Source organism: Cornus florida, unplaced genomic scaffold, assembly GCF_030987335.1.
Source record: "Cornus florida cultivar Cherokee Brave unplaced genomic scaffold, ASM3098733v1 CherokeeBrave_3.0.0_Hap2_Chr01, whole genome shotgun sequence".
Lineage (NCBI taxonomy): Eukaryota > Viridiplantae > Streptophyta > Magnoliopsida > Cornales > Cornaceae > Cornus > Cornus florida.
In genome coordinates, this window is record NW_026775571.1 from 118,596,378 (window position 1) to 118,615,457 (window position 19,080).

General features: G+C 38.0%; 1 pseudogene; it reads right to left on the reverse strand.

The window, feature by feature from the left end:
* Positions 1–1,919: 1,919 nt before the first annotated feature.
* Positions 1,920–13,073, reverse strand: LOC132281906 (cysteine-rich receptor-like protein kinase 10; annotated as a pseudogene).
* Positions 13,074–19,080: the final 6,007 nt, after the last annotated feature.

The following is a 19,080-nucleotide window of genomic DNA, read 5'->3' on the forward strand; positions in this document are numbered from 1 at the left end:
AGTAAACAAATAACTCAACTCCCCATGCAATCCTAGGCAGGCCTCTACCCGTCGTCCTAATAGTATTTGAACCATCGCTCTGATACCAAATTTGTAACGACCCAAAAGATAACAAAATAATAATAATAAAAATATAAAATTTCGGCATGACCTCCGCAGAAAAAGTCCATCTACAGCCTATTGGAATACAAAAAAAAAAAAATGCAATGGCCTCACTGGGCCTTAAAAATAACATATCATGTCATAACGCACAATACATATATTATATCACATTTTTAAAATGACTACATATATACAAAAAAATTCCCGTTCCTCCATCTCATCCAAACAAGGAATACACTTAAGTTACATCAAGTTACAGTCCGTAAAACGTCCGTAAAACGTAGCTAGAATTTAAAAGTCCATAACTTACACTATTGTACCAATTAAACTATAAGTTTCTCAAAATAGTTAAGATTACATTTACAAAATATTAGAGTTCTAATATAAAAGATAACAAAATAAAATAGGTCTCCATACTTGTCTAAAATTGTGGTGGATCATTGTTTGCCACCTCTTTTCCGTGTCCTAAAAAATGTTAAAAATAATGGGGTGAGCATAAACTCAGTAGGAAGTGTCTAAGACACTCTTCTTATATCCTCGTGAATCCATACAATGAATAGATAAAAGTGAACGGGATCATGCCATAGGGAAACGGACAGTCTCAACACAATAACAAGTATGTAACAAATATCAACCAATCACAAGTTTACTACAATGTCATGAAGTGCAATGTTATGCAAATGTCACTCCCCATTTTTCGAAACATTTCCTTTTCAACTTCCAAACCGTTAGTATAATCCGATCTAAGGCACCTCCAAGGCGTCACGAATGGAGGGTTGACTAACTATTCACGACCACAAGGCACCTCCAAGGCATTGCATCCGGCTTAGTTAGCTTAACCATACTCCCTTCTAGACTATACTAACAACACGGACCACTAGGCGCCTCCTAGATGTTCGGTTTTCGCAAATTCCTTTGAAATTTTTTATTTTTTATTTTTCCTAAGAACAAATTCATTTATTTTAAAACATTTTTCCCCCTTTTTCTTTCCCAATGGATGTATGAATGTTTCATGCTTCATTTCATCAATTCAACCATAAAGTTCTCACATACTTTTTCAAATAAATTAATAAATTACCAAAAATACACAACCCATATTCTTATTCCACATTTTTGCTAGCAATTTAAATATACAATTAACAAATTTATTTCCCTAATTATAACATAAATTTTCATAGCAATTGATATCATGAAACAAACCAACACTAAGCATGCTTCTTTACAAATTGAAAATCATCATACTAATAAGCCCAATTAACACATAACACACATTTATCACCATAAATATAAATAACCCTAATAAACATAATCACAAAATTTAAAATTAAGCATGCTTCAAGTCAAATTAAAGGTGAAAATCCACAAGAAATCTAAGAAATAGTGGATTAGAGCACCCCTACCTCAAATTTGATGAAAACTTCCACTTTGAGTCCAAGAACCCTAGAATTTCGGATTCCCTAGAGTGCACCAAAATTGAAATTGCTTACACTCACTTGAAGATCTTGCCGTGCTCTCCGTTTTGCTGCAAACGACTCCCAAAAATTCTAAGTAATGAGGAAGTAATCAAAGATAGAAGATGAAAAGGAAAAAAAAATTCTTTTGTTCCAACGAGAGCGAGTTTGGTCTGCCTTCTGCTGAATGGTAACGGCTAAAGCCATTACCTATGTTATAGTACATGTGGGTCGCACCACTTTGTTTCTTTTTCTTTTATAATTATTTTTAATAACATAAATCTATATATATATATATATATATAAAGCATAACATAGCAAGCCAAACTTTAAATTACATTACAGAAATCACATTTGATCTTGGTAGTCCTCACTGGAATAGCAAAGTTCTCACAAACATGCTTAAGGCATATATTTTGGTACAAATTATTAACAAACAGTGTAAAAGAAATCACACAAACATAAATGCTTCTTGCAATAATATCATCCTCAAACATTATCGAGGATATAACTCAGTAATTGAAGCTTGATTTGCTGACAGACCGGTAGATTTACTCTTTGATTGACTGGAATCAGTCACACCTGAATCATATTCTCTCAGCATTGGCATTTCTGGATTGTCGCGACTGTGCATAAAAAATGCAGGCTCTGAAGGTTCTGAGAGAGTGAGAGAGAAACTACAAAGCATAAGAACAACTGAAGCCATGGTTGGTCTGTTGTCTTCGTTTTCTTGAACACACGGCAACCCAATGTGGATGCATCTCATTATTTCACCCATTGAACTTGAACCAGCTCTCAAAGTGGAATCTATCAGATTTGAAGCTGTTCCGTCCTTCCAGTTTTTCCAAGCCTGCAATAGTTCAACAATGTGCAAAATTGATATTAAACATGAACTTCCGTAACTAGTAAAAAAAATTCAGCACCGTAATTCACCACAGATATTCTACTTACATAGCTTAGAAGGTCCTCATTCTCCCCATTTCGGAAACAGTTGTTCCTCTGACCAATTATGATTTCCAGAACTAACACGCCAAAGTTGAAGACATTTGACTTGATTGAGAAATGCCCATGCATTGCATACTCTGAAGCCATATAACCAGTGCAACATTTATTTGCTAGTTAGTGTTGTTAGTAGTTGGAAGACAGTATTCAAACATTCAAGAAGACATGAAACAATATCTCCTGTGTCTCTAGACATTTAACCAACTAGTTACTTTTCTTGCATCTTTACCATTTTGGTAGTTTTTTTTTTAGATGATACATAGCCACTTGAAAATGAATTAAAAGATTCTCACAGTCACAATTATAAGATTTCAAATGGGGATATAACACTTACTAGGTCCCAACAATTCTACTTGCGTTGCCTTGAGTTTCATCCCGTGCAAACAATCTTGCCATGCCAAAATCTGAAATTTTGGGATTCATCTCTGTATCTAGCAGAACATTGCTAGTTTTGAGATCACAATGAATAATTCGAAGCCTAGAATCTTCATGAAGATAAAGGAGTCCCCGAGAAATGCCTCCTATGATCTTGTAACGCCTATTCCAATCCAACTGTGCACGTTTTAAGGGATCTGCATGTTCATCCAAGCATATAAGTGACAGTGAGGTTAAGTTGTGTATTTTCTAGATTTGCTTCCCTGCTTTCCAAATGAACTTTATAGAAGTATGATCTATCGAGTAGAAGCATAGTAATCATACCAAATATAAGTTGATCGAGGCTTGAATTGGGCATGAACTCATAGATAAGTAGCCTTTCTGTTCCACTAAGGCAGAAACCAAGGAGCCTAACCAAATTCCTGTGTTGAAGCTTGGCCACTAGCATCACCTAATTCTTAAATTCTTGTTTGCCTTGTCCAGAATCCCTGGACAGCCTCTTCACAGCTATTTCTTCTCCATTCGAAAGCCTACCCTGAAGATTTATCAGAATATGTGTTAAAAAAAAATTCCCCTCCCCAACAAAAAAAAAAACACACTTTCAAGTAGTGTAAATTTGTTAATTTAACACTCCACCAGTAAAACATTATTCGTATGAGTTTTCCATACCTTATAAACAGCACCAATCCACCTTGTCCGAGCTTGTTACTATCAGAGAAGTTATCTGTTGCAACTCTTAACAGTTTCAAAGTCATATTGCAACGATTCCATACTTCTAATTTCATCCACATCTTCAGAAAAAACAGAAAGTTCACATGTAAGCTAATAAAAGAAATGGAATTAGGCTAAAAAAGAGCATTTAATGAATTTATTTCCCCCTTCAATTGAAGTCATTTCTTCACATTAAGTTAGATTTCCTTTAAGTTTTACCTGGTATCAGAAAGAAATTTTGTCATATAGGTGTGATTAATGTCTTGAAGCTTCTATACTACGGAGTACTTTTCTTAAGAGGTAATTAATGATTTTAACTGCAACAAATGGATCCTAATTTCTACATTGAAGTCAGAATAAACCATTTACCTTCAGCTTCCTCATTTGGCTTCCTCTGCTCCCTCTTTCTCAAATAGATGCAAATGCCAATGATAACTAGCACAAAGATGATGACCATTGGGACGACGATAATGATGACAGTTCGAGCTGTGTTACTGTCCTTTCCTGCAAAAAATACCAGAAATTTGTTCCGATTTAATAATGTTGAGTGCTGAATTTCAAATTGGTTTATAAGGTCAATAAATCTAATCATACAAAAAAGTTTCTAGATTTACTAATTTCAAAATGAAACAACCACCATACACTTTCAGAATGATTTCAAAGGAAAAAAAGGAGGGAAAAGCCAAGAAAAAGTACTGGGACACAACATGGAGACCTGTTGTAATCAGAGGGGATAAAAAAAACATTTCAAGTAACCAAATAGATCATAAAGAATAGTAGTGATGCAGTACTCTTCTAGACAAAGAATAATAGCCACTAAATACCAAGAAAAACAATATAATTTCTGTTTTGAGGTGAAAAACAATTAAATTGTGTGCTAATTAATGCCATGAATATCCGGTCTGGCTACAAGCAGTATGTGTATGTCCTGTACCTGGTGGCGGTGGTGGTGATAGTGGCGGTGATGTTGGTATTGGTGGTGGTGGTGGTGGTGGTGCATCAATGATGGTGTCGTTGTAGAAACGGTAGACAACAAATCTAAGATTGCAGCTGGCTGCAACAACTCTCCCTCCCGTTTTTCCATTGCAACATACCGGGATGTCTCCTGCAGCCTCATCTAGGCAATTGATGCATTGCAAGTCAGATAAATCAGGGGTGCACTGCACAAGCGCATCTGCTCTTTGGAAATCCGGTCCAGTCCTGTTCCCGGTGGCAAACTTGCGAGTAGAGCCACCAGATGCTGCTTGGCCTTTTAGGCTGTCCAACAAGGTTCTCAATGACTGATTGAGCTGATCCACATTAGAAACATTGTTTTGGTTCGACATAGAAAAAGCAGGAAGATATTCCATGTTATGGAATACAGAGGCGGTTGGAATAACCCAACATACAATTGTCAACCATCCAATTGCCTCCTTTTGGTTAGGACAAAGTTGTGTGAGTTTAGCAGTAGAATCATTGACACAACTACGACAGATATGGAGCTCAACATCTCCTCTACAAAGTGCAATTGCATTTACTCTGTCAGAGTTTTCGCCATAGGAGGAATTGTAGAAGCCATAGGTGATGTCGGTGTCGGAAGCGAGCGAGGAGAGCAGGCTGTCAAGGTTTGCCTTGTATATGCTATTGCTGGTGTAGTTGCCACTGCTTGAACATTAATATAAGAAATCTGGCTGAGAAATGATGACACCAAGAAGGCTTGTGAGGATGGGAGAAATGAAGAAAAGCTGCCTCCAACAAGGTATTATTAACATTGTGTGTCTCATTCTGTCTAATTTGTAAGATCTTGGAGAGAGTTATTATACATATGAATGTGATACAGGTATTCAATAACAAAAATGGTCTGCTTAAAAAACAATGATTAATGGGGGTTATAAATAGAAATTTGTGGTTGCTTCATGCGCTTTTGTCAAATTACACGTCATGAACTTGAAAAGTGTACGCCCACACAAATCAACTTGTATCCTCAGACAAAATGTTGCAATTAAGTGATTGGAGTTGGTCAATTTGCGGCAAATTTAATAAACCAGCATATTAAAATGAGATATTCAGAATTGATCAAATTCATTAGAACATTAAAATATCATGATTGGTCGAAATTAGTGGTGAGATTATGGACCTAAGAGGAAGATATATAGAAAAGAAAAGAAAAGAAAAAGTCATTTATTATATGAATATGCTATAGTAATGATTTAAATTTATTATATTATATTTATCATAAACATAAAATAATTGAATACACGTGAGTGGAAATTTTTTGAGTCCCAATGTCTTGCGTGCAAGGGTTGATTATAAAATGTGAAAATTGCATCTCTTTCATCCAAGTTCTCATACGTGGTGTTTATAAAAGCAATTGTTTGTCTTTGTGGTTTCTACCACTGAATCTTATTTGGCTAATTCTAAGTTTTACACAAATAAGTTTTGATTAACAACTCATTTGTTTGGATGTAAAATAATTTTTAAAAAATTATATATTTTATTTTTTAGTGTTTAGTTGTTATAAAATATTTACAAGAAAAAAAACCACAAAAATAACTTATTCACTAGGTAAGTAATTTTACACGTTTAACTTGATTAACTTGACTTTAATCTTGATTTAGATCTTTGTCAAATACTAAAAAATAAAAATATTTTAATAACAAGTAAAAAATAACTCTCCAATAATGAATTAATATGAAAAGTTAAAATTGATTGGATCATAAGAGAGAACAAAAAAAAAAAAAAAAAGGGTTAATTCCACCTACACCTCCTGACGTTTGCCTATATTCCACTTACACCCCCTCTACGTTTCATAATTCCACCTACACCCCCTGTCAGTAACCATCGTCTAAATTCCTAACAGAGATGTGCGATTTTACTTTTTTGCCCATGAATTATATATAAGAATTTATAACTTAAATGAAAAGTCCTAAATACCCTCTATTTCTCTCTCTCTACACACAGGCATATCACAATACATATGATCATCAATATATATTTTAAATTTTGATTTTCTTTTGATTGGTATGCATATGGGCCTATATAAATCTAAAATCATGAAACTTAAATTTTTTTTTTTTTTTTTTTTTGGGTTAGTTTCAATTCGATTCGGTTATATTATTTTTACTAATTTGGTCCAGATTTATTTGAAAACGAGACCGAAAATTCTATGTACACTTTTAGTGTAATTTTACAATGGATAGTAAGGACCGTAAGGTAGATGGTATTGTTTTAACGATTTCATTCGATTTCAATTCAGTTCGGCGAAGCTCGCAACGGAGGACGGTGGCTGTGATAAGAACCCGTGTCGGCCGTAGCTGCACCTCGTTGATCCGAAAACCGGTGATGGCAAGGCAACATGACAAGAACCTCCGACGACGGTGACTCCTTCTACGACGCTAACTCTTGTCGTAACTCTACCATCCTTTTCGACCAAACCTAGTTCAGTCCGACGAGTAGCGATTCAGTCATACCGCCTTGCATCCCGGTGTTGTCGATGGCGGAAGACGGTGAGAGCAGGTCTGACATCCCAGTGTTGTTGACGGCGCAGACGATGATGGTCTCCTGGTTTTTGATATCGAGGGTGAGGTGTGTCACCGTCAGGTACAGAGGCGTCCGATGAAGGCCGTGGGGCGGAGATCTATGATCCCAAACGCCAAGGGTCTAGAGTTTGGCTCGGGAAGTAAAGTGGTTCTGAATTTCCCTCCCGAGGCCGGAAAGTTGTATGGCATGGTGGTGTAGTGGGATAATCGACGTGAAGTTTGTTAGGATCGCCGGTGGTGAGCAAGGAAGATGCCGACGATGATGAAGTTCAATGGGACATCGCGCATCACCGTTGGCTCCTCCTACCACAGTCTTCTTCTTCAATGACCACAACTATCTCAAAAAACCATTGCTTCTGCCTTTCTCAACCTCCTTTTACGACCCAATAACGTGCTTTAGTCCAAACAACCCATTAACTTGCTTTGGTGAAACCCAGTTCACGACGCCAAAGGACTCGTCGGACATTTCATTCCCGCCACCAACAGAAGAATTAAAGATGGGTGTAGGTAGTGATTGGTTAAGGGTAATTTTGTAAAATTGCATTGATAAATGAGGTTAAAAATGTCATTTCAAGTATTGGAAGGGTAAAATTGTCCTTGTATCGATTTATTCATACTGACACCAATAGTTGCTTAACGGTAGGGGGTGATTTGTTACATAAACCAAAACCTTAAGGGAGGTAGGTGGAATTATAAAACGTAGAGGGGGTGTAAGTGGAATATAGGTAAACGTCAGGAGATGTATGTAACGACCCGAAAAGATACCAAAATAATAATAAAAATCTATAAAAATTTTAGCATGACCTCCGCAGAAAGTGTCCCTCAACAACCTGTTGAAATACAAAAAAATAAATGCAGTGGCCTCACTAGGCCTTAAATCTAACTTATCATGTCCCAACGCACAATTCAGATATTATACTACATTCCCAAAATGGTTACATACATACAAAAGTCCCATTCCTCCATCTCATCCAAATATGGAACCCACTTAAGTTATATCAAATTACAGTCCATAAAATGTAGCTAGAATTAAAAGTCCATACCTTACAACATTATACTAATTAAACTAAAGTGTCAAAAGGTAGTTAATATTACATTTACAAAATACTAGAGTTTAATACAAAAGATAACAAAATAGAATGGGTCTTCAAGCTCATCTAAACCTGTGGTGGACCGTTGTCCGCCACCTCTTTTCCATATCCTGAAAAAATGTTAAAAATAAGGGGGTGAGTATAAGCTCAGTAGGAAGTGTCTAAGACACACTTTTTATGTCCCCGTGAATCCATACAATGAATAGATAAAAAGTGAATGGGATCATGCCATCGGAAAACACACATTCTCAACCACAATAACAAGTATATAACAAATATCAACCAATCACAAATTTACCATGATGTCATAAAGTGCAATGTTATGCAAATGTCACTCCCCATTTCCGAAACAATTCCGTTTCAATAACCAAACCGTTAGTGTAGTCCGACCCAAGGCACCTCCATGGCGTCACGAAAGGAAGGTTGGTTAACTATCCACGACCACAAGGCACCTCCAAGGCGTCGCATCCGGCCTAGTTAACTCAACTACATTCCCTTCTAGACTACACCAACATCACGGACCACTAGGCGCCTCCTAGGCGTCCGGTTTTCACAACACTTTTAGAAAAAAATTTCCCCAAAACAATTTTATTTGTTCTAACAATTATTTTTCCCCCTTTTTCTTTCCCAATGAATGCATGAATGCTTCATGCTTCAAATCATTAATTTAACTATATGTTTTCACACATTTCCGTTTACATCATTATCACAATTTAATGAAAATTTCTAAACAATCATTTCTTTTATTTTTTTTATTTATAACCATAGCACCCATTTTTTCTTTAAGATAATAAATAAATAAATAATCATGGAACATACAACACATCAAACACTAAGCATGCTCATTTGCCGTAATGAAAATAGACATGTATATGAACTCAAATAACACATAGAATACAATTATCATTGTAATTACACATAACTATAACAACAACAAGCTAAGAATTAAAATTTAGAATGCTTAGGATCAAATTTAAGGGGAAAAATTCACCAAAGGCCAAGAAATTGTAGATTAGAACACCTCTACCTCAAATTGAAGAAAACCGCCAATTTGAACCCAAGAACCCTAGAATTTCGAACTCCTTGGAGTGCACCAAATGATGATTGGCTCCTATCAAATTGACGGCCTCGACGAGCTCAACAACTTTGCTTCATAATGTTCTACCAAATTTCAAAGGGATAGAGCTAGATCAAGCTTTGAATGGTGAAAGCAAAAATAAAACAAATATTCCAGAGAGAGAACATGGAAACTGCCGAGAGAGAGAACTAAAATGTGTATCTGTAATGGCCTTATGGCCTTTTTGATGTTTTTAATATAGTGGTGGGGCCCACTTGTTTTATTTCTTTTTCTTTTAACATTAATTATATATATATACATATATATCACAACATTACATTCTCCCCAACTTTAAAAGATTTCGTCCACGAAATCAGGCCATACCTGAGGGAGAAAACAACTCTGGATACTTGGAGCGAATCTCCTGTTCGAGCTCCCAAGTAGCCTCCTCAACTCCATGATGCTTCCAAAGAACCTTTACTAACGATATCGTCTTTTTCCTCAACACCTTCTGTTGTGTGTCAAGAATTTGAACTAGTCCCTCCTCGTAGGAAACATCCTCATCAATGTCCACATCAACCCAACTCAAAATGTGAGACGGATCCGGCTCATACTTCCGTAGCATCGATACATGGAAAACATTGTGGACCCTATCCATCTGCGGTGGCAATGCTAATCTGTAGGCAACTTTTCCTACACGGTCCAAGATCTCAAAAGGTCCAATGAATCATGGTGATAACTTGCCACTCTTCCCGAACCTCATCAACCCCTTCCTTGGAGAAACCCGAAGAAAAATATGGTCTCCCACCTCAAAGGATAGCGGTCGTCTCCGCCTATCTGCATAACTCTTCTGTCGGCTCTAAGCTGTAAACAATCTCTGTCTGATCAGCTTAATCTTCTCAGTAGTCTCGAGTACAATGTCGGGTCCTAAGGTGGCTGTCTCGCCCACCTCAGTCCAACAGATAGGAGACTTACAAGGTCTACCATACAACACCTCAAATGGAGCCATCTGAATACTCGCCTGATAACTGTTGTTGTAGGCAAACTCAATAAGTGGAAGGTGATCCTCCCAACTACCACCCAAGTCAAGTACACAGGCTCGAAGCATATCCTCCAAGATCTGGATGGTACGCTCCGACTGGCCGTCCGTCTGTGGATAAAATGCAGTACTAAGGTGCACCGCTGAGCCAAACGCTGCTTGAAGTCCTTCCCAGAACTTCGAGGTGAACTTAGCATCCCTATCCGACACAATAGCCACTGGAATTCTGTGCAATCTCACAATCTCTTTCACATAAAGTACACCGAGTATCTCTGCGTCATCTGTTGCCTTAATAAGCAAGAAATGAGCCGTCTTAGTCAATCTATTGATAATGACCCATACGGCTTCATTTTCCCTCCGTGACCTAGGAAGGCCCGTCACAAAATCCATTGCAATCTCCTTCCATTTCCACTGCGCTACCGGCAATGGCTGCAATAAACCAGCTGGTTTCTGGTGCTCGGCCTTCACCTGCTGACAGGTAAGGCACGTAGCTACAAACTGTGCAACATCCTTCTTCATTCCATTCCACCAATACTGACGTCTCAAATTGTGATACATTTTGGTACCACCTGGATGAACTGCAAAGCGGGAAGTATGAAACTCCCGTAAGACGTCCTCACGAAAAACTGTAGGAACAACCAACAAACCTTTAAACCGTAGACCTCCATCTGCATGTAAGGTCCAATCCTTCATGGTCTCGCCACTGGAGATCAAAGTGTATATGGCATCCAAATCTGAATCCTGTCTCTGTGACTCAATCACCCGTCTAACAAGAGTGGGTTGAGCCACGAGACTAAACAAGAATGCTGACTCACTGCTATCATCATAATCATCAAAACAATACAATTCCATTTCAGCCAAATCTTCTAGCATCTTCCATTTCCGAATGGCTAAACTAGCCAAAGTCCCACGAGATTTCTGGCTTAAAGCATCAGCTACCACATTTGCCTTGCCAGGATGATACTGCAAATCAAAGTTATAGTCTTCTAAGAATTCAACCCATCGCCTCTGTCCGCTGTTCAAGTCCTTTTGGGAGAAAAGGTACTTGAGACTCTTGTGGTCCGAGAACACCTCAAATTTCTCACCTTACAAATAGTGTCTCTAACACTTCAAAGCAAATACAACTGCCGCTAACTTTAAGTCATGGGTAAGGTAGTTAAGCTCGTGAGTCTTCAACTGTCGAGACCCATAAACCACTACTCTATCATCTTGCATCAGTACACAACCCAAACCATCACGTGAGGCGTCACAATAGATCATATAACCCAAGCCACGCTCAGGTATCACTAACACCGGAGCCGTAGTCAACCTTGTTTTCAACTCTTGAAATGATGACTCACAGGCCTCATTCCATGCAAATTTGATCCCTTTTCGGGTCAATCTGGTCATAAGAGCTGCCAAACGAGAAAAATCATTCACAAATCTCCGATAATAACCCGCTAGGCCAAGGAAACTCCGGATCTCAAAGACATTCTTGGGTTGCTCCCAATTCAAAACTGCCTCTATCTTTGAAGGATCAACTGAAACCCTACCTTCCGAGACAACATGTCCCAAAAATTTCACCTCTTGTAGCCAAAACTCACATTTTTCATACTTGGCGTACAAACGGTGCTACCGTAGAATCTGCAACACTATACCCAAATGGACCTCGTGCTCCTCCCGAGTCCGTGAATACACAAGAATATCATCCACGAAACCTACCACAAACTGATCCAAGTAATCGTGGAAGACACGGTTCATTAAATCCATGAATGCCACCGGCGTATTGGTTAAACCAAAAGGCATAACAAGAAACTCGTAATGTCCATACCGCGTACGGAATGCGGTCTTTAGAATATCCTCCTCTCTAACCCGTAACTGATAATAGCCTGGCCTCAAGTCAATCTTCGAAAAACAACTGGCTCCCCTCAACTGATCAAATAAATCATCTATCCTTGGTAAAGGATACTTGTTCTTGATGGTGGCATGATTCAACTTTCAGTAATCAATGCACAACCTCAAAGAACCATCTTTCTTCTTAGCGAACAAAACCGGTATACCCCACGGTGACACACTCGGTCGTATAAAGCCTTTCACTCTCAAATCATTAACTTACTTTTTCAATTCTTCTAATTCAATCGGTGCCATACGATACGGTGCCATAGAGATTGGCGCGGTACCAGGCATCAAATCAATAGCAAATTCGACCTCTCGGTGTGGAGACAACCCAGTCAAGTCCTCCGGAAACACATCTAGAAAATCACGCATAACCGCTGGATAATCAACCCCATAAAACTCAACGTCATCATCGGTGAAAAGACTAGCCAAGAAGAATGTCTGCCGATCTCGACCCCTTACACCATAAAATGAATGAGTGAGAGGATCACACCAATCTCCCACAAAACAGAAACAACCCCCATCCGGGATACACACTGAAACTCTGCCCCTGAAACAATCAATGATAGCTCTGAAGGATGACAACCAGTCCATCCCAAGAATGACGTCAAATCCCGTCATCTCGAGAAGGATGAGATCGAACTCAAGAACACGTCCGACAATTATAATGGAACAACTCCTACAAACTCTACTAAGAGCAACTGAACCCCCGATAGGCATGTCAACACAAAGCAATCTATCTAACTGATTGACCTCCAAACCCAATGCTCGTACAAATGATAAAGTAATGAATGAATAAGAAGCACCGGAATCAAACAATACACGAGCCCAAGAATGGGACACAAGAAACATACCCCTGACAACTGAAGGACTGGATGGTGACTTGGCTAGAGTGAGTGCAAACACGCGACCCTGGGTCCTCTGCCCCTGAGAAGTGCTTGCCTGATAGCCAGACTACTGAGTGGGTGCACTCGAAGAAGCTCCCTTACCAGGTCGAGAACTCTGGGCTGACATAGTTGGCTGAGACGGTTGAGGTGGTGGTAGTGGTCGAAACCCTGACTGAACTGTGGCAGACTGCATCTGCCTCTGCTGTGAACCTCCACCTCTGCCCAAACCACTGCCCCGCTGTGGACAATCTTTCACCTTATGGCCCTGCTGGCCACACCCGAAACATCCACCAGACGCCACCTGAATCTGAGTACACTGGGACTTGTGATGCCCTGGCTGCCCACACTTGAAACAGATCATCTGAGCTACCTTTGTCTGAGTGCATTGGGACTTGTAATGTCCCAACTGCCCGCATCTGAAAACAAGTAACATTCGGTCTAGAAGACCCCATGGACACTGAAGCTGTGGGTGCAGATCTGACTGGCTGCTGTCCCCTGAACCCTGACTGCTCATGCTTCTACTTCTTACTTGATTAACCTTCGGAGAAAATACTCATACCCCTGTTGTGCTTGTAGGACTCCCTGATAGCCTTGTTGTCCTTGCTCTCAGCCTCAACCACTAAAGTTTTTCGCACTGCTTTTGCATACTTTGTCGGTTTTGAAGCAGCTACAATTGGCCTAATGGTAAGATCATGGCCATCAACAAATTTCTCTATCTTTCCTTCTTCATCATTAGCAATTCCCGGTGCAAACCTCAAAAGTGATGTAAACTTGTTTTCATACTCTGTAACTATCATGCTTCCTTGTTTTAACCCATCAAACTCCTTCTTTAGTTCCCTCCGCTTAGGCGCCAGAAAGTACTTCTCATAATACAATTTCTTGAATGTAGCATATGTCATAGTATCTAGATTATGGGTGTGAGAAACGGTCTTCCACCAAATCTCAGCATCGCCCACAAAATTGTAAGTAGCCAATGTAATCTTCAACTTGTCCATTGCCAAATTCATGGCATTAATATACTTCTCCACCCTATCCATAAAACTATCCGCAACAAGCGGATCTGGACCGCCCTCAAACAAAGTTGGCATCAATTTCACAAACTTTGCAATGTGGTAAAGAGTATCATCTAACTCATTTTTCTTTGGAGGTGGTGGTGGTGGTGCCGGTGGTGGCACAAACTGTGACAATGACGCACCTGTCGGTCGATATGCATAAAAAATAGCCTCCTGAACGGCTAACCTCAACTGCTCCCTATTTATCTGAAAAGGTGGGTCAACGGTCCCCCTCGCTTGTCCCTCTCTTGGTGGGACCAAATCACGCAATAAGATATCTTCCTCAACTTGTTCCTGATCCCTTTCCACGGGATTGGAGCTAGAACTTTCCCTGGGATCCCTTCGTGTTGCCATGAAGCTATAAGAAAAGAAAACGGATCAATTACGATGACACTAAAATACGCACGAGAACGGAGTCCTCACACGAATGACTTGACAAGAATGGAAGCACATAAACACCTTCTATACTTCCAAAATACCCAACTAAGGATCATAATAATATACAACAACATTAACCACTTAACACGTAATGATATAAGCATTTAAACAATTAAGCATGCCTTTCAAATAATTAAACACCTTAACACATAAACATATAAGCATGCAATCAAGTAAGCAATTAAACAAGTAAGCAAATAACTCAACTCCCCATGCAATCCTAGGTAGGCCTCTACCCATCGTCCTAATGGTATTCGAAACATCGCTTTGATACCAAATTTGTAACGACCCGAAAAGATACCAAAATAATAATAAAAATCTATAAAAATTTTGGCATGACCTCCGCAGAAAATGTCCCTCAACAACCTGTTGAAATACAAAAAAATAAATGAAGTGGCCTCACTGGGCCTTAAATCTAACTTATCCTGTCCCAACGCACAATTCAGATATTATACTACATTCCCAAAATGGTTACATACATACAAAAGTCTCGTTCCTCCATCTCATCGAAACATGGAACCCACTTAAGTTACATCAAATTACAGTCCATAAAATGTAGCTAGAATTAAAAGTCCATACTTTACAACATTATACTAATTAAACTAAAGTATCACAAGGTAGTTAATATTACATTTACAAAATACTAGAGTCTAGTACAAAAGATAACAAAATAGAATGGGTCTTCAAGCTCATCTAAACCTGTGGTGGACCGTCGTCCGCCACCTCTTTTCCATATCCTGAAAAAATGTTAAAAATAAGGGGGTGTGCATAAGCTCAGTAGGAAGTGTCTAAGACACACTTTTTATGTCCCCGTGAATCTATACAATGAATAGATAAAAAGTGAACGGGATCATGCCATCGGAAAACACACATTCTCAACCACAATAACAAGTATATAACAAATATCAACCAATCACAAATTTACCACGATGTCATGAAGTGCAATGTTATGCAAATGTCACTCCCCATTTCCGAAACAATTCTGTTTCAACAACCAAACCTTTAGTGTAGTCCGACCCAAGGCACCTCCATGGCGTCACGAAAGGAAGGTTGGTTAACTATTCACGACCACAAGGCGTCGCATCCGGCCTAGTTAACTCAACTACATTCCCTTCTAGACTACACCAACATCACGGACCACTAGGCGCCTCCTAGGAGTCCGGTTATCGCAACACTTTTAGAAAAAAATTTCCCCAAAACAATTTTATTTATTCTAACAATTATTTTTCCCCCTTTGTCTTTCCCAATGGATGGATGAATGCTTCATACTTCAAATCATTAATTTAACTACATGTTTTCACACATTTCCGTTTACATCATCATCACAATTTAATGAAAATTTCTAAACATTCATTTCTTTTATTTATTTATTTATAACCATAGCACCCATTTTTTCTTCAAGACAATAAATAAATAAATAATCATGGAACATACAACACATCAAACACTAAGCATACTCATTTTCCGTAATGAAAATAGACATGTATATGAACTCAAATAACACATAGAATACAATTATCATTGTAATTACACATAACTATAACAACAACAAGCTAAGTAATTAAAATTTAGCATGCTTAGGATCAAAATTAAGGGGAAAAATTCACCAAAGGCCAAGAAATTGTAAATTAGAACACCCCTACCTCAAATTGAAGAAAAACCCCAATTTGAGCCCAAGAACCCTATAATTTTGAACTCCTTGGAGTGCACCAAATGATGATTGGCTCCTATCAAATTGACGGCCTCGACGAGCTCAACAACTTTGTTTCACAATGTTCTACCAAATTTCAAAGGGATAGAGCTAGATCAAGCTTTGAATGGTGAAAGCAAAAATAAAACAAATATTCCCGAGAGAGAACATGGAAACTGCCGAGAGAGAGAACTAAAATGTGTATCTGTAATGGCCTTATGGCCTTTTTGATGTTTTTAATATAGTGGTGGGGCCCACTTGTTTTATTTTTTTTTAACATTAATTATATATATATACATATATATATCACAACATTACAGTGTAGGTGGAATTAACCCAAAAATATATATATATTTGGAGGAGAGAAATATTGATGGGTACGTGACTGGTAAGGGACAAACTGGGAAATTTTATGATAATTTTCCACAGTTGACCTTATCTATTTGGTTGGTTGGTACTTGGTTGGTTATTGGATGATCCTTCAAAATTATTTTAATGGGATAAATAATGAATATGATTACATCATCTTTAAAACATCTAATAGGTTAGGATGATAGATTAAATAATATGGACGAGATGAACATCTCACCACTCCCGAGCTCATAAATAACTTGCGTATGCCGAGGGCTAGCTGGCGACTTCATGATTAATGAATTTAATGTGTACTGTTAATCTTCTATATAGACTTTTGATATGACGAAGCATAAAAATCCTATAAAACAAGTGCAAAGCTTACATTGGAAAAAATTTAATTCAAATTTTGTATTAAAAAATTTTCAATTCCAATTTCAAAACAGATGCTCTAAAATGTAATATAAATGCAATCCAATGAAAAATTTATATTTTCCTGCCATTTAAATAATTATTTTCTTGATTTGATGAACGAGTGAACAACCTCCCCTAATATTACTTAATATATATAATAATAATAAATAAGAAAACTCTGTAATGTTTTCAATTTTTTTTTTTACCATTTTCTATTTTCTAGAATTTTCTGTTTTTGGAAGGACATTTTTGTCTTTTCTCATTTTGCGTACCGACACCGTGGGGTGTGTTGGGTGTGTCCGAAAGTTGGTTGGGGTATTCCATTGAGTTCATGACTCTTTGAAATGCAAGGGTTGCTATTTCGGCATTTTTTGGTTTTTCTGGCAAGACTGTCCGGGTGGGACCCACTACCGGAATTGTTGTGTACGGGAGTTGTGTCTCGGATCATTTGCATGCCATGCATAATTATTTTTATGCCAAAGTAAATTGTTTAAGTGTTAAATTGTGTGGTTGTATTAAATTAAAGCAAGTATATGAATTTGTGGTTGAAAATTTTAAAGAAAAAGATATTTTAAAATGATGGGACCCACCACTACCATTTTTAGTGGCCAAGAGACCACATTTGGTCTCATTTCTCTCTCTCCCCATAAGATATCTTTCTCCCTCACTGATTTTCATCTTTTGTCTTTTTTCTTTGTTTGCAAACTTCAATCATTGATTACTTTTTCAATTGTTGGAATTTTTGGATGCCGTTTGCGGTAAATCGAAGAGCTCGACAAGATCTATGCATTGATATAAGCAATTCACACTTTTGGCCACCCTAGGATTTTCAAAAATTTGGACCTATTTGGAAGTTTTTCTACAAATTGAGGTAGCTAATCCATGCATTCTTATTCTTTTGTGAATTAATTGTATGTAATTTGTTATCAAGCATGCTTAATTCATATTGATTATCCTTAAAATGATTTAAATGTGGTATATGAAGTTCATGACAATGTGTAGTAGTTGATTTATATGAAAAGTATGATAAATTGATAATATTTTGTATCTATTATGTTTAGAATTTGCCAAATTTCATGATGTGAAAGCATGATGTTTCATTTGGAAGTTCTTATAAAATTATGCTGTTTGACTTGAACTTAAATTAGATGTATGATAGTGGTCATTGACATGACATGGAGAAACATGATGCATTCATGCATAGCATTAGGCAAGGGAAAAAATGGAAAATAATTGTTTTGTAATGAAAAGGGGTTTTGGAAAAGATTTTTGATAAGTGGTTTTGAGAATACCCGGATGCCGAGGAGGTACCAAGGGTCCATGGCGTTAATATAACCTAGAGGGAACTAGGAAAATCACTCTAGCGTGGTTGAGCTATCTGGATCCCAAATGAGGTCGTGGAGCTAACAAGGGTTAGGGACAGTGTAACAATCCGAACCCGTGGGTCCGAACTGTTAACGGGGTTCTTACTCGAACCCGAGGTTACTTAAGTCATTCATGTCATTTCTAATGTTAAAACATCATTATTAGGTTATAATTATGCTTCACAATGACTCAATGCAAATTCTAAGGGTTCATGATAGATTATATCGGAGAAAAGAACAAAGTGAGCAGAGCAGGTGCATTTCGATCGACTTAAATGGGGCTTCGGTTGGCTAAAGCAACCTCCTCTGTACCGGTCGACCGAAACAGGCATTTCGGTCGACCAATTGTGACTTTAATGGTGGCTGAAGTCTCTGGATGAACCGGTCGGCCAAAACAGGCATTTCGGCCGGGCGAAATGGCTTTGCGTGCAACTCCTGCTACTAAAACTGCTTTGAATGTAAAAATGTGTTTTGGCTAATGTAAAAGCTTTGAAAATCTATTCTAAACCAATCCTAAACCTCTGCTAAATAATAAACCACCATCTATGATTATAAACATCAACATTATTGTATAAAATAATTTCATTCTTCTGTTCCAGTACAAAGTGATATATTGCCTTTACATTCTTGTTTAAATATACAACAAAGTAGAGTCAAAGTTCA